This window comes from Mustelus asterias, chromosome 4, assembly GCF_964213995.1.
Source record: "Mustelus asterias chromosome 4, sMusAst1.hap1.1, whole genome shotgun sequence".
NCBI classification, from domain to species: domain Eukaryota; kingdom Metazoa; phylum Chordata; class Chondrichthyes; order Carcharhiniformes; family Triakidae; genus Mustelus; species Mustelus asterias.
Genome location: NC_135804.1, coordinates 55221308 through 55235364, shown reverse-complemented (window position 1 = coordinate 55235364; position 14057 = coordinate 55221308). Strand labels below are relative to the sequence as shown.

Below are 14057 nucleotides of genomic sequence, written 5' to 3'. Positions count from 1 at the left end.
GTGGGGGATGTTGATAAGTCATCACAGGTATAAAAGAAGAGGATAGTGGGACAATAAGCAGGGAGAGCAACTGCCATCTGTCAGAGTAACAGCCTCATTTCTGCCTTAGAAAGACTCATCTTGATAGCGAAGGTACCAGAGAAGACAGATGTCCCAGACAGAAGAATCAACAGAGAAAGCCCAGAATATTCCGGAAGATGCTAAACCTGATTGTAATTCAGAGAGTGACTAAAATTCTATTTTTTTGTTAATAAGTGGAAATTGTATTTATCTGAACAGCATTCCATTAGAATCGTGTTTTATTCAGTTTGTTAATAGTTTAGTTAACTTGTTCATTGTTGGTTAGATAAATAAGTTGTTACTTGTTGACTTTAGACAGTGTGTCAGGGAGTTATTTTGAAATGCAGATCGTACTAGTTCACACTCACTTTAACAGATTATGAGGTGAAGTACTCCTCTTTGAGCATAGGTATTAGTTCTCAGAGGGGATCCACCTCCGCTTCATAACACATCATTGAGGGAGTTTTGCTTTTGCAGGAGAAATTTGTGACAATTCTGTCTGATTAATTCTCTTTATTGCTGCAGGTGTTCTAAATTTTTTCCCAAGGTGGAATTAAGGCAAATTACATTTGGAGTCCACCATCTTTCCTCAGGGAAGATGGAGGCAAGAGTGGCACCAAGCAACATGGATAGGGTCAGAGCACTGAACTTTTCCCGTGTAATTCAGATAGGTGAATGTTATCCGTGTGCACAGAGGTTCTATGTGGAGTTCAATTACTTTTCTTGGATAGTTCAGGTCAACATCTCACACAACAGTTCCACAGCATCAATGAGCATTAAGCTGCTGCCTGACATTCAAGGTGAAACTGAGCTAACGGGAAATGTTGAAGTGCAATTGCAACAGTTTTTATATCGTTGGAGTTATGGAGACCATTAGGATCAGTCTGGTGAGCGGGCATGTTTTGTGATAACATCTATTCTGATCAAATGTTGTTATATGAATCTGAGTGTCACGTACAGTTTTATCAGATTTGCTTTATGAAACACATGGAAATATAGAAAATAGGAGCAGGAGTAGACATTCAGCCCTTCAAGCCTGCTCCACCATTCATTATGATCATGGCTGATCATCCAACTCAATAACCTGTCCCCGCTTTCCCCTATATCCTTTGATCCCCTTCACCCTAGAACCAAATTTAAATCATTCTTGAAAACATACAGGGGGCTGTTCTCCCAGCCTGCTGTGCTGCTCTAGCAGAGCAATGGGCCAGGAGACATCAGTGGAGGCCGTTTTGCGGGTTCCCGCTGGACGCCATGGCCTCTGCGAGTCTCTGGGACCAAGTGGCGCGGAGCTGATTTCAATATTCTAATTCGGATTTCCATCTGATTAGTGGGCCTGGGACTGAGGTCTCTGGACCAGCTAGCGTCTCCCCCACCACCCCCGGCCCACCCGCTCCTCCCCCCTCACCCAACGCCAACAAGGGTGGTTCACTCCAGCGGGGTTTACAACAGGAGGCCTGACCCCACGGAGTGAAGAGAGGCCAAGAGGTTGGAGGTAAGGTGGAGGGGGGGGGGGTGACCCATGGGCAGGCCAGCCTGGCCCCCTGGTACTGCCCAAGGGGCAAACTGGCACTGCCCACTAGGCATTGGACAGTGCCAAGGGCATGGGACCTATTGTGGGGCAATCGGTGGAAGTAGGGGAGTCCCACTGCCACTTTGCACAGGCAGACAGAGGGAGGACGGCGATCGGGGCTGGCCATCGGGGTGGGGGGGTCACGGCTGTGCGGGGTGGGGGAGCAGTTGGAGAGATCGGGACTGGCCCGGAGAGGTCTGGGAGGCCAGCAATCAGGGGGTGGGAGGGTCGGAGGGGCAGAAATGCGGAGTCCGGGACTGGCCAGCAATCAGGGCCACTGCACATGCGCCAACCTTGACATTGACAGATTGGCGCATGCACAGTGGCCTGCTCAGCACTATGCTGCTGGCCTCTCAGGCGGGAATAAGCCCCATTCCTTGATTTTCAGAGGGAATCCTGCTAGGACACTCTGTGATGCACAGAGTGTCGGAGATTCAACCTGAAAATCACGCTAAAAAAACTAGTGGGAGTAACTTCCGATTTTGCGAATTGGGAACTTCGAAATTTTTTGAAGAATCCTGGCCTCAATGTTTGGCCTCAACTGCTTTCTGTGGTAGTGAATTCCACAAGCTTACCTCTCTCTGGGTGAAGAAATTTCTCCTCATCTCAGTCCTAAATATCCTTAGAATGTGAACCTTGGTTCTAGACTCCCCCACCATTGGGAACATCCTTCCTGCATCTACCCTGTCTAGTCCTGTTAGAATTTTATAGGTTTCTATGAGATACCCCTTCATTCTTCTGAATCCAGTGAATATAATCCTGACTGACTCAATCTCTCCTCATACATCAGTCCCACCATCCCAGGAATCAGTCTGCTAAACCTTCTCCGCACTCCCTCTATAGCAAGAACATCCTTCCTCAGATAGGGAGACAAAAACTGCATGCAATATTTCAGATATAGTCTCATTAAGGCCAACATACCATTTGCCTTCTTCACTGCCTGCTGCACTAAATGCACTACATGAATGCAAGTTGTTATTTTGGTATTCCTTGCTTCAAGTCAGGAAATTCCCTTTGGGTTAACACAATCACCCGAAGATTGTGTATGCCTGCACTGAGATCTCTTTATTCTGCCCAAATTTGCCCTTGTGACTTACTTTCAGCAATTTTGTACAAGGACCCCCAAGTCTCATTGCACATTCCCTTCTCTCAATCTATAGCCATTCAGATGATAACCTGCCTTCCTGTTTTTGCTACCAAAGTGGATAATCTCATCTTTATCCACATTATGCTGCATCTACCATGCATTTGCCCACTCACTCAATTTGTCCAAATCACAGTGAAGGATCTCTGCATCTTCCTCACAGCTTACCCTCCCACCCAGCTTTGTGTCATCTGCAAATCTAGAGACATTACATTTAATTCCCTCATCTAAATCATTAATATACATAGTGGATAGCTGGGGTCTCATCATTGATCCCTGTGGTACCCCACAAGTCACTGCCTGCTCCTTAGAAAAATACCCATTTATTCCTACTCTTTGTTTCCTATCTGCCAACCAGTTTTTTTTATCCATCTCAATACACTACCCCCATCCCATGTGCTTTAATTTTACAAACCAATCTTTTATGTGGGACCTTGTGGAGTCCATTTCATTGAGTGAGCTCCCCCTGCTGGAATTTCAGAAAGGTTACCCTGTCACAAATCATGGTTCAGGCCTGCTGTCACTGGGAATGTTTGTTTTTAATTTGGGCATGGTATTTGCTTTACGAATAGAATTACCGCCTTATGTCAAGTCCCTGTCTAGACAGACAGGAGGAAAGTGAAATGTTAGGTCTCGGGGTCAGGAGATTTTCTTGATTGTAGATGAGACTTCATGGGAAACCTTCTAAAGCTCTCCACATTGAGATGAGACACTGAAGTAAATGGTTGGCGTTTTCCAAATAATAGACTGTTTTGAGCTGATTTTCCAAGAATCTGCTGCTGGCTAGAACCTTGGTCGCTGTCTGCACTGGTTCAAAAAGAGGGTTGGCAACTTTGCACACCCAATTCCTGATAAGCTTTAATTGCCTCAAGGGTAAATTTGGGCAGAATAAAGAGATCTCAGTGCAGGCATACACAACCTTCTGGTGACTGTGTTAACACAAAGTGAATTTCCTGACTTGAAGCAAGGAATACCAAAATAACAACTTGTATTCATGTAGCGCATTTAGCATGAAAAAAATCTCCCGAGGTGCTTCACAGGACCCCTGTGAAACAAAATATGATAAGAGTTTTAACAACACCAGGTTAAAGTCCAACAGGCTTATTTGGTTGCAAATGCTATTAGCTTTTGGAGCGCTGCTCCTTCATCAGATGGAGTGGAAATCAATGAAGATTTCCACTGAGATTTCCACTCCATCTGACGAAGGAGCAGCGCTCCGAAAGCTAATGGCATTTGCTACCAAATAAACCTGTTGGACTTTAACCTCGTGTTGTTAAAACTCTTACTGTGTTCACCCCAGTCCAACGCCGACATCTCCACATCAAAACAAAATATGATACAGAGACACATAATGAGATATTAGTTAGACCAGCTGACCAAAAGCTTGGTCAAAGAGATAGGTTTTAAAGACCGTTTTAAACAAAGGAAGAGAGGTAGAGATCAGAGAGAAATGGGGCGGGAATTCCAAAGCTTGGAGCCTACCTAACTGAAGTTGCAGCTACCCAGAGGTGGTGTGGTTAAAATTGGGAATGCTCAAAAGGTGAGAAATATCAGAGAACAGAGATCTGGCCATTTATGCAGCTAGAGGTGATTTACCTTTTGGCTAAGGTCAAGCCCAAGATGGAATGCAATGTCTTATCTTGTCAGCTTGGATCTTGTTTGTGTCTCTTGTGGGGACCTTGAATTGGATTCAATTGGAATGTGAATTTGGTTTTTGGAGCAAGCAAGGCATGGATTTGGGTTTGTCCAGTCCACGCTAAGCATTGGCTTTGTAACTTTAAGATTACAGAGATAAGGAGCAGCAAGGACATGGAGAAATCTGAAAATGAGGGTAAGAATTTTGCAATGAAGGTGCTTCTTGATCAGGAGCAGTGGGACTTAGGGCAGACCTTGAGCATAGGAGATAGGAACATGGGACTTAGGGACATAACTATTAGTCCCTTGTCTATCAACAATCTGTCTAACTCTGCCTTAAGTGAATTCAGTGATCCAGCTGCCACTTCCACAGACTGACGACCCTTTGAGAGAGAAAAGTTCTCCTCATCTCTGTCTTAAACGGAGATTAAATTTAAATTTAAACCTTAAACTTGGGAGATCAGTCAAGAGCTCATTGAAATAATCAAATCCAGAGGTAATAAAGGTTTGAATAATGGTTCAGTAGCAGGGAAGCTGAGGGAAGGGCAACAACTGGTGGTTTCAGTGACATGTATTAGGATGTTCATCTCAATATATAATAATCTTATCAATATAGAAATGATAACAACGGTCATATAAATACACTTCGAATCGTTTTCTTTGAGGTAAGGATAAGTTGCACATTTGTTGTGCAGTGTAAGTTTTGTGTTCAATTTTGCTTTATTTTTTTCTGAGCTCAGTTTGCTGAACAGCTGGTGAGTGATGCAGAGCGATGCCAACAGCTTGGGTTCAATTCCCGTACCGGCTGAGATTATTCATGAAGGCTCCGCCTTCTCAACCTTGCCCTTTGCCTGAGGAGTGGTGACCCTCAGGTTAAATTGCCACCAGTCAGCTCTCCCCCTCAAAGGGGAGAGCCTATGGTCATCTGGGACTATGGAGCCTTTATTGTTTTCTTAGCTAAACCGCAATTATTTTCCTTGCCTTCCTTCATTGTTATAGGGTAGCTGTGATCATTTAAATATATGTAAAGTGAAGATGGAATTTCTTCAACAGTCCCAGTTGTGTTCCATGACTCAGCTGAAGAAGATGGTTTGTGTGAGGACAACAAGGTGGCAAGGTGGCACAGTGGTTAGCACTGCTGCCTCACAGTGCCAGGGACCCGAGTTCAATTCCCAGCTTGGATCACTGTCTCTACGGAGTCTGCACCTTCTCACCATGTCTCCCATAGTCTAAAAGACATGCTTGTTAGATGCATTGGCCATCCTAAATTCTCCCTCAGTGTACCCGAACAGGTGCCAGAGTGTAACGACTAGGGGATTTTCACAGTAACTTCATTGCAGTGTTAATGTAAGCCTACTTGTGACACTAATAAATAAACTTTAAAAACGTTAAGCTTTCATTCTGGGATGTGACTATCCCCTCCCCCTTTGTGGGGTGGATGGTGCATGATATGGACAGTCTCCAGAAAGAGAAGCAACACGCAAGGAAATGTTAACCGCTCAAATATCCTCAAACATCTGAACTATATCTCCTTAGGCCACAATCCATCATCACAACTCACTATATCCTTTCCCCAATTATTACTATTATTTTAATGCCTTAATAATAAGACTGGAAATCCTTTCCAAATCTATAGATACTCGCACAGTGCAATCTTCACAACATAATCTTGTGTAATTGGTCAAACAAACCCTCTGATAGCAGTTTTGTTTTGACCAGCATAAGGATCTTGCACAGTCCATTATTTTGCACTCTTCTTGTGGAAGTGACAACTCACCGCTCCAAAGAAAACACCCTTCGAGGAGTAACATTTAAAAAATAAAATTTACTATCTATCACAACAATTGGTGAAATGAATAAGATGAACAGTGCAGTGTCATTTGGCACATACATACTTAATTTGGACTCCTGGTTTCCCAACTAGGTGTCTGGAGTTTGAATACCAGTCTTTGTTGTCATTCACAGCTTAGCCTAGGTGCCTCAGCATCTATTTGCTGTTTTCCCCTCTTGACCACCTTTTGGAAAAGGATGCCCAAGAGTGAAGGAAAAGAGGCAATGGTTCCTCACGACAGATCAAATGGTATCTCTAAGAGGATGTGGCAGTTCACAACTTGTGGAATAGAATCACAGAATCCCTACAGAAGGAGGCCATTCGACTCATCAAATCTGCCCCAACAACAATCCCACCCAGGCCCCATCCCCGTAACCCCACGTATTTACCCTGCTAATTCCCCCGACACGAGGGTCAATTTTGCATTGCCAATCACCTAACCCGCGCATCTTTGGAATGTGGGAGGGAACCGGAGCATCTGGAGGAAACCCACGCAGACACGGGGAGGACGTGCAAACTCGACACAGACAGTCACGGGCGGCTGGAATTAAAATCGGGTCCCTGGTGCTGTGAGACAGCAGTGTTAACCACTGTGCCACTGTGCTGCCCAAACTTAGATTTCCTTCATTGTCAACAGCCTCCACAATAAATGTGACCACAATTCTGTCTCTTTGCTCACACCAGCAAACAACTTCTTCAATTGAAGTCACACAAGGGAGACTGGATGGTATTTTTAGACAATCGAGATCATGTTAGGTCATGAGCTAGGAGCTGTCACATGAATATTCACTGGACGGTAACCGCCAGCCCCGGTTACACACTCCCCTTTGGTGCCCCTCCAGCAGCAGAGCCTCCAACCCATCAGCATTAAGAGTAGAGCAGGGCCACATGTCAACTCGAGGCACACTTTTTCTATCACCACTACACTTTCCCCATCAATGGTGACTTATGCGTCTTACAGAGCTGTTGCATCACTAGATTCCACTCTGCCAATCCCTGTGCACTACAGGTTAAGGATCCTGTGCAAGATTGTTCAGGTACTTTCAGCCTATTTAGATTATTGGTAGGCTTAGAAGAATCATAGAATCCCTACGGTGCAGAAGGAGGCCATTTGGCCCATCAAGTCTGCATCGACCACAATCCCACCCAGGCCCTATTCCCATAACCTCACATATTTGCCCTGCTAATCCCCCTAACACTAAGGAGCAATTTAGCATGGCCAATCAACCTAACCCGCATATCTTTGCTCTGTGGAAGGAAACCGGAGCACCTGGAGGAAACCCACACAGACATGGAGAGAATGTAAGGCTTAAGGTTATCAACCCTTCAAGACTGGCCTGAAGGAGTCTCCAGGAATTGAAGATCAATCTCCAGTTCACTGCTCTGTGCGACCCTGGAAAAGAATCATCGGGACATTAAAGAAGTACTTTGTCATTTTTCTTTGAACTTTTCTCTTTACCAGATACAAAAAAATTGAAAATGGGAGGAAAAGGCTGTTTGACTGATGTTGGCTGATGAATGTCTGGATTGTAGAGGCAGGTCATGTGCTGAAACCTCCAGGAATACATAGAAGCGCAGTTGGCAACCCTCTGTAGGGACTTCCATTTAGACCCATCCTGTGAGCCAAAGTGAGCCTGCTCTCACCCATGGCTGAAACCCATTTTTGTTTTTCCCAATATACTTCTTAGAAACTTAAGACCATAAGACCATAAGACATAGGAGCGGAAGTAAGGCCATTCGGCCCATCGAGTCCACTCCACCATTCAATCATGGTTGATTTCAACTCCATTTACCCGCTCTCTCCCCATAGCCCTTAATTCCTCGAGAAATCAAGAATTTATCAATTTCTGTCTTGAAGACGCTCAACGTCTCGGCCTCCACAGCCCTCTGTGGCAATGAATTCCACAGACCCACCACTCTCTGGCTGAAGAAATTTCTCCTCATCTCTGTTCTAAAGTGACTCCCTTTTATTCTAAGGCTGTGCCCCCGCGTCCTAGTCTCCCCTGTTAATGGAAACAACTTCCCTACGTCCATCCTATCTAAGCCGTTCATTACCTTGTAAGTTTCTATCAGATCTCCCCTCAACCTCCTAAACTCCAATGAATATAATCCCACGATCCTCAGACGTTCATCGTATGTCAGGCCTACCATTCCTGGGATCATCCGTGTGAATCTCCGCTGGACCCGCTCCAGTGCCAGTATGTCCTTCCTGAGGTGTGGGGCCCAAAATTGCTCACAGTACTCCAAATGGGGCCTAACCAGTGCTTTATAAAGCCTCAGAAGTACATCCCTGCTTTTGTATTCCAAGCCTCTTGAGATAAATGACAACATTACATTTGCTTTCTTAATTACGGACTCAACCTGCAAGTTTACCTTTAGAGAATCCTGGACTAGGACTCCCAAGTCCCTTTGCACTTTAGCATTATGAATTTTGTCACCGTTTAGAAAATAGTCCATGCCTCTATTCTTTTTTCCAAAGTGTACGACCTCGCACTTGCCCACGTTGAATTTCATCAGCCACTTCTTGGACCACTCTCCTAAACTGTCTAAATCTTTCTGCAGCCTCCCCACCTCCTCAATACTACCTGCCCCTCCACCTATCTTTGTATCATCGGCAAACTTGGCCAGAATGCTCCCAGTCCCGTCATCTAGATCGTTAATATATAAAGAGAACAGCTGTGGCCCCAACACTGAACCCTGCGGGACACCACTTGTCACCGGTTGCCATTCTGAGAAAGAACCTTTTATCCCAACTCTCTGCCTTCTGTCTGACAGCCAATCGTCAATCCATGTTAGTACCTTGCCTCGAATACCATGGGCCCTTATTTTACTCAGCAGTCTCCCGTGAGGCACCTTGTCAAAGGCCTTTTGGAAGTCAAGATAGATAACATCCATTGGCTCTCCTTGGTCTAACCTATTTGTTATCTCTTCAAAGAACTCTAACAGGTTTGTCAGGCACGACCTCCCCTTACTAAATCCATGCTGACTTGTCTTAATCCTTCTGGTCAAACTTCTGGTCAAATAAAGGAATGCGGATGAATGCAGCTGCGTTATCTTTCGAAGAGGACGGCTGGAGAATGTTATAATACTGTAGATTTGATTCTCCAACCCACACTGACTTTCAGAGCACTGGATCACCTTAGAGAGAAAGAGGAAAGGAATAAATTAAAGAAAGCCATGCACACTAAAAGAATACTTCACAGAAACATTTATACTGTACTCAGGACGCAGTGTTAATTCAATGTTCAGAGGAAGAAACCAGGGCCATGTTGAGATGCCTGTTTATTTCACATGAAGTCACATAATGCAGAGAATCACCCATAAAAACTCAAATCTGTGAGTGGAGCTCCACTCATTGTCCATTCTCATTGTGCAGCATTACCCAAAGGTCACTCTCTCTGTGTGGAGCGTTATTCAATGGTCACTCTCTCTCTTTGGAGCGTTATTCAATGGTCACTCTCCCTGTGCGGAGCATTATTCAATGGTCACTCTCTCTGTGTGGAGCATTATTCAATGGTCACTCTCTCTCTTTGGAGTGTTATTTAATGGTCACTCTCTCTGTGTGGAGCGTTATTCAATGGTCACTCTCTGTGTGGAGCATTATTCAATGGTCACTCTCTCTCTTTGGAGCGTTATTCAATGGTCACTCTCTCTGTGTGGAGCATTATTCAATGGTCACTCTCTCTCTTTGGAGTGTTATTCAATGGTCACTCTCTCTGTGTGGAATGTTATTCAATGGTCACTCTCTGTGTGGAGTGTTATTCAATGGTCACTCTCTGTGTGGAGCGTTATTCAATGGTCACTCTCTCTGTGTGGAGCGTTATTCAATGGTCACTCTCTCTGTGTGGAGCATTATTCAATGGTCACTCTCTCTGTGTGGAGCATTATTCAATGGTCACTCTCTCTGTGTGGAGTGTTATTCAATGGTCACTCTTGCTGTGTGGAGCATTATTCAATGGTCACTCTGTGTGTGGAGTGTTATTCAATGGTCACTCTCTCTCTTTGGAACGTTATTCAATGGTCACTCTCGGTGTGGAATGTTGTTCAATGGTCACTCTCTGTGTGGAGTGTTATTCAATGGTCACTCTCTCTGTGTGGAGTGTTATTCAATGGTCACTCTCGGTGTGGAATGTTGTTCAATGGTCACTCTCTCTGTGTGGAGCGTTATTCAATGGTCACTCTCTCTGTGTGGAGTGTTATTCAATGGTCACTCTCTCTCTTTGGAACGTTATTCAATGGTCACTCTCTCTGTGTGGAGCATCTTTCAATGGTCACTCTCTCTCTTTGGAGTGTTATTCAATGGCCACTCTCTCTGTGTGGAGCATTATTCAAAGGTTACTCTCTCTCTTTGGAACGTTATTCAATGGTCACTCTCTGTGTGGAGCATTATTCAATGGTCACTCTCTCTTTTTGGAGCGTTATTCAATGGTCACTCTCTCTGTGTGGAGTGTTATTCAATGGTCACTCTGTGTGGAGCATTATTCAATGGTCACTCTCTCTCTTTGGAGCGTTATTCAATGGTCACTCTCTGTGTGGAATGTTATTCAATGGTCACTCTCTGTGTGGAATGTTATTCAATGGTCACTCTCTCTGTGTGGAGCATTATTCAATGGTCACTCTCTGTGTGGAACGTTATTCAATGGTCACTCTCTGTGTGGAATGTTATTCAATGGTCACTCTCTGTGTGGAGTGTTATTCAATGGTCACTCTCTCTGTGTGGAGCGTTATTCAATGGTCACTCTCTCTGTGTGGAGTGTTATTCAATGGTCACTCTCCTGTGAGGAACTTATTCAATGGTCACTCTCTGTGTGAAGGTGATTACATGGCTCTCTCTGTCTGTACACTTCTTCCTTTAGTTCGCAGGACATGTGGCTCAATTCTACATTAACAATAAGTATCGAATGCCAGATGAAGACATCAACAAGTTGATCGCTGTAGCCTCTGTGATGGATGCTGCTGGCCACTTTTAATCATGTTTAGGAGCACCCAACATATCTGGATACCTTGCAGCAAAACATCTCTCAGAATTACCCCATTATCTGGTGAGCGTCCACAATGATACAAGCTCATGTGCATTGAAGTGTACGTGAGTATCGGAGCATGTGTACCAGTGTACGAATGTATGTGTATGGGAACTCATTTCCTAAACCTAGGTGCACAATGGCCATGAAGTTCCAACCATTATAATGAACAGACAGACCGCTGTCTGTGGTCTGGCCTTGTAAAATTGTCCTTTATTCACTCACACCAACAGTGCTCAAGGCTCACAACTTCCTGTAGTAAAACTGGCATTAAAAATAGGAAGATAGGAACTGCAGAAGACCATTTGATTCCAAGAGCTTTTTTCTATATTCAATTAGATCAATTCCATTTATCTGCCTTTGCTACATATCCCTTTATACTTTTACCTAAAATTAATCTCTCAGTTTCGAACATTTCAATTGACTCGGTATCCAGAGGTTTTTTGCGGACAGAGTTTCAGATTTCCACTATCCATTGTGTGAAATTAATGCTTCCTAAATTCACTCCCATAAGGTCTTGCTCTCATTTTAGGATTATGCCACTTTTCTCTGGATTATCCCACTGGAGGAAATTGCTTCTCTGTATTTACTTGATAAAATCCTCTCATCGGTTTAAACACATCGATTAGATCACTGCTCAACTCTTTAAATTCAACGGAATAAAGAGTTCATACAATCAGTCCTCATAATTTAGCCCTTCAAGCCCTGGTATAATCCTGGTGAATCCGCACTGAACCCCTCCAAGGACAACATTGTGATCTAAGCTGAATGAAGCGCTCTAAATGGGGCCCGACCAAGGGTAGTCTGATTTCCATGTTTGTATTGAAATAAAGGCCAATGTTACATCAGCTTTTTTTCATTTTTTTAGTCTCCTGCGGATGACCTATGTATCTGCACACCTCAATTCCTTTACTCCTCCACAGATCCTGGTTTCTCATATTTAAGAAATATTCCAATGTGGCTCGAGTTTTCCACAAGTTTTCCACATTCCTTCATCCAAGTCACTAATATATCCGGTTAAAAGCTAAGACTGGGAGACATCAATAGTCACATCCCACCAATTCATGCTTCAAGTATACAAAACTCTCCTTAGACCATACCTAGCGTACCATGAGCAGTCCTCTAGTTAGGAACATAGAAACAGGAGTAGGCCACTCGGCCCTTCAATGCTGCTCTGCCATTTGATAAGATCACTGCTGATCTGTTCATGGTCTCATTTCCACTTTGTTGCCTGACCCTCATAATGCTGGATTTAAAAATTTGTCTAACTCCACTCTGAAATAGAGTCAATCACCCAGCCTCCACTACTTTCTGGGGAGGAGAACAAATTCTCCTCACTTAGTGGTAGGGGCGCGGATGGGGCAGAGTTTGTAAGGAGCATCCAGGAGGGCTTCTTGAAATAGTATGTAGATAGTCCAACTAGGGAAGGGGCCATACTGGACCTGGTATTGGGGAATGAGCCCGGCCAGGTGGTCGACGTTTCAGCAGGGGAGCAGTTCGGGAACAGTGACCACAATTCAGTAAACTTTAAGGTACTGATGGATAAAGATAAGTGTAGTCCTCAAGTTAAGGTGCTAAACTGGGGGAAGGCCAATTACAACAATATTAGGCAGAAACTGAAGAATGTAGATTGGGGGCAGATGTTTGAGGGCAAATTAACATCTGGCATGTGGGAAGTTTTCAAGTGTAAGTTGATAGGGATTCAGGACCGGCACATTCCTGTAAGGATGAAGAATAAGTATGGCAAGTTTTGGGAATCTTGGATAACGAGAGATATTGTGAGCCTAGTCAAAGAGAAAAAGGAAGCATTTGTCAAAGTTAGGATGCTAGGAACACATGAAGTAAGTGTGAAATACAAGGAAAGTAGAAAGAAACTTAAGCAAGGAGTAAGAAGGGCTAAAAGGGGTCACAAAAAAGCATTGGCCAGCAGGATTAAGGAAAATCCCAAGGCTTTTTACACATATGTAAAGAGCAAGAGGGTAGCCAGGGAGAGGGTTGGCCCACTCAAGGACAATGGAGGGAATCTATGCATGGAGCCAGAGGAAATGGGCGAGATTTTAAATGAGTACTTTGCATCAGTATTCACCAAAGAGAAGGACTTGGTGGATGATGAGTCTGGGAAAGGATGTGTAGATAGTTTGAGTCATGTTGAGATCAAAAAGGAGGAAGTATTGGGGTTTTTGAGAAACATTAAGGTAGACAAGTCCCCAGGGCCTGATGGGATATACCCCAGAATATTGAGAGAGGGGCCTTGAAAGAAATCTTTGTATCCTCACTGGCTACAGGGGAGGTCCCAGAGGATTGGAGAATAGCCAATGTTGTTCCTTTGTTTAAAAAGGGTAGCAAGAATAATCCAGGTAATTACAGGCTGGTGAGCCTTACATCAGTGGTAGGGAAATTATTGGAGAGGATTCTTCGAGACAGGATTTGTTCCCACTTGGAAATAAGTGGACGTATTAGTGAAAGGCAACATGGTTTTGTGAAGGGGAAGTCGTGTCTCATGAACTTGATCATGTTTTTCGAGGAAGTGATGAAGATGATTGATGAGGGTAGAGCAGTGGATGTTGTTTACATGGACTTCAGTAAGGCCTTTGACAAGGTTCCTGATGGCAGACTGGTCAGAAGATGAAGTCGCATGGGATCAGAGGTGAGCTGGCAAGGTGGATACAAAACTGGCTCAGTCAAAGAAGCCAGAGGGTAGCAGTGGAAGGGTACATTTCAGAATGGAGGGCTGTGACAAGTGGCGTTCCTCAGGGATCAGTGCTGGGACCTTTGCTGTTTGTAATATATATA

General features: G+C 44.2%; 1 protein-coding gene across 1 annotated transcript in view; it reads right to left on the bottom strand.

Moving 5' to 3' along the window:
- Positions 1-7686: 7686 nt before the first annotated feature.
- tradd (tnfrsf1a-associated via death domain) overlaps positions 7687-14057 on the bottom strand; it is a 71042-nt gene continuing 64671 nt past the window's right edge. The window contains exons 6-7 of the transcript XR_013497626.1: positions 9255-9381; positions 7687-7934 (exon numbers count right to left, since the gene is read on the bottom strand). The gene's annotated coding sequence lies outside the window, so the exon portion shown is untranslated. The remainder of the gene's footprint in view (positions 7935-9254; positions 9382-14057) is intronic.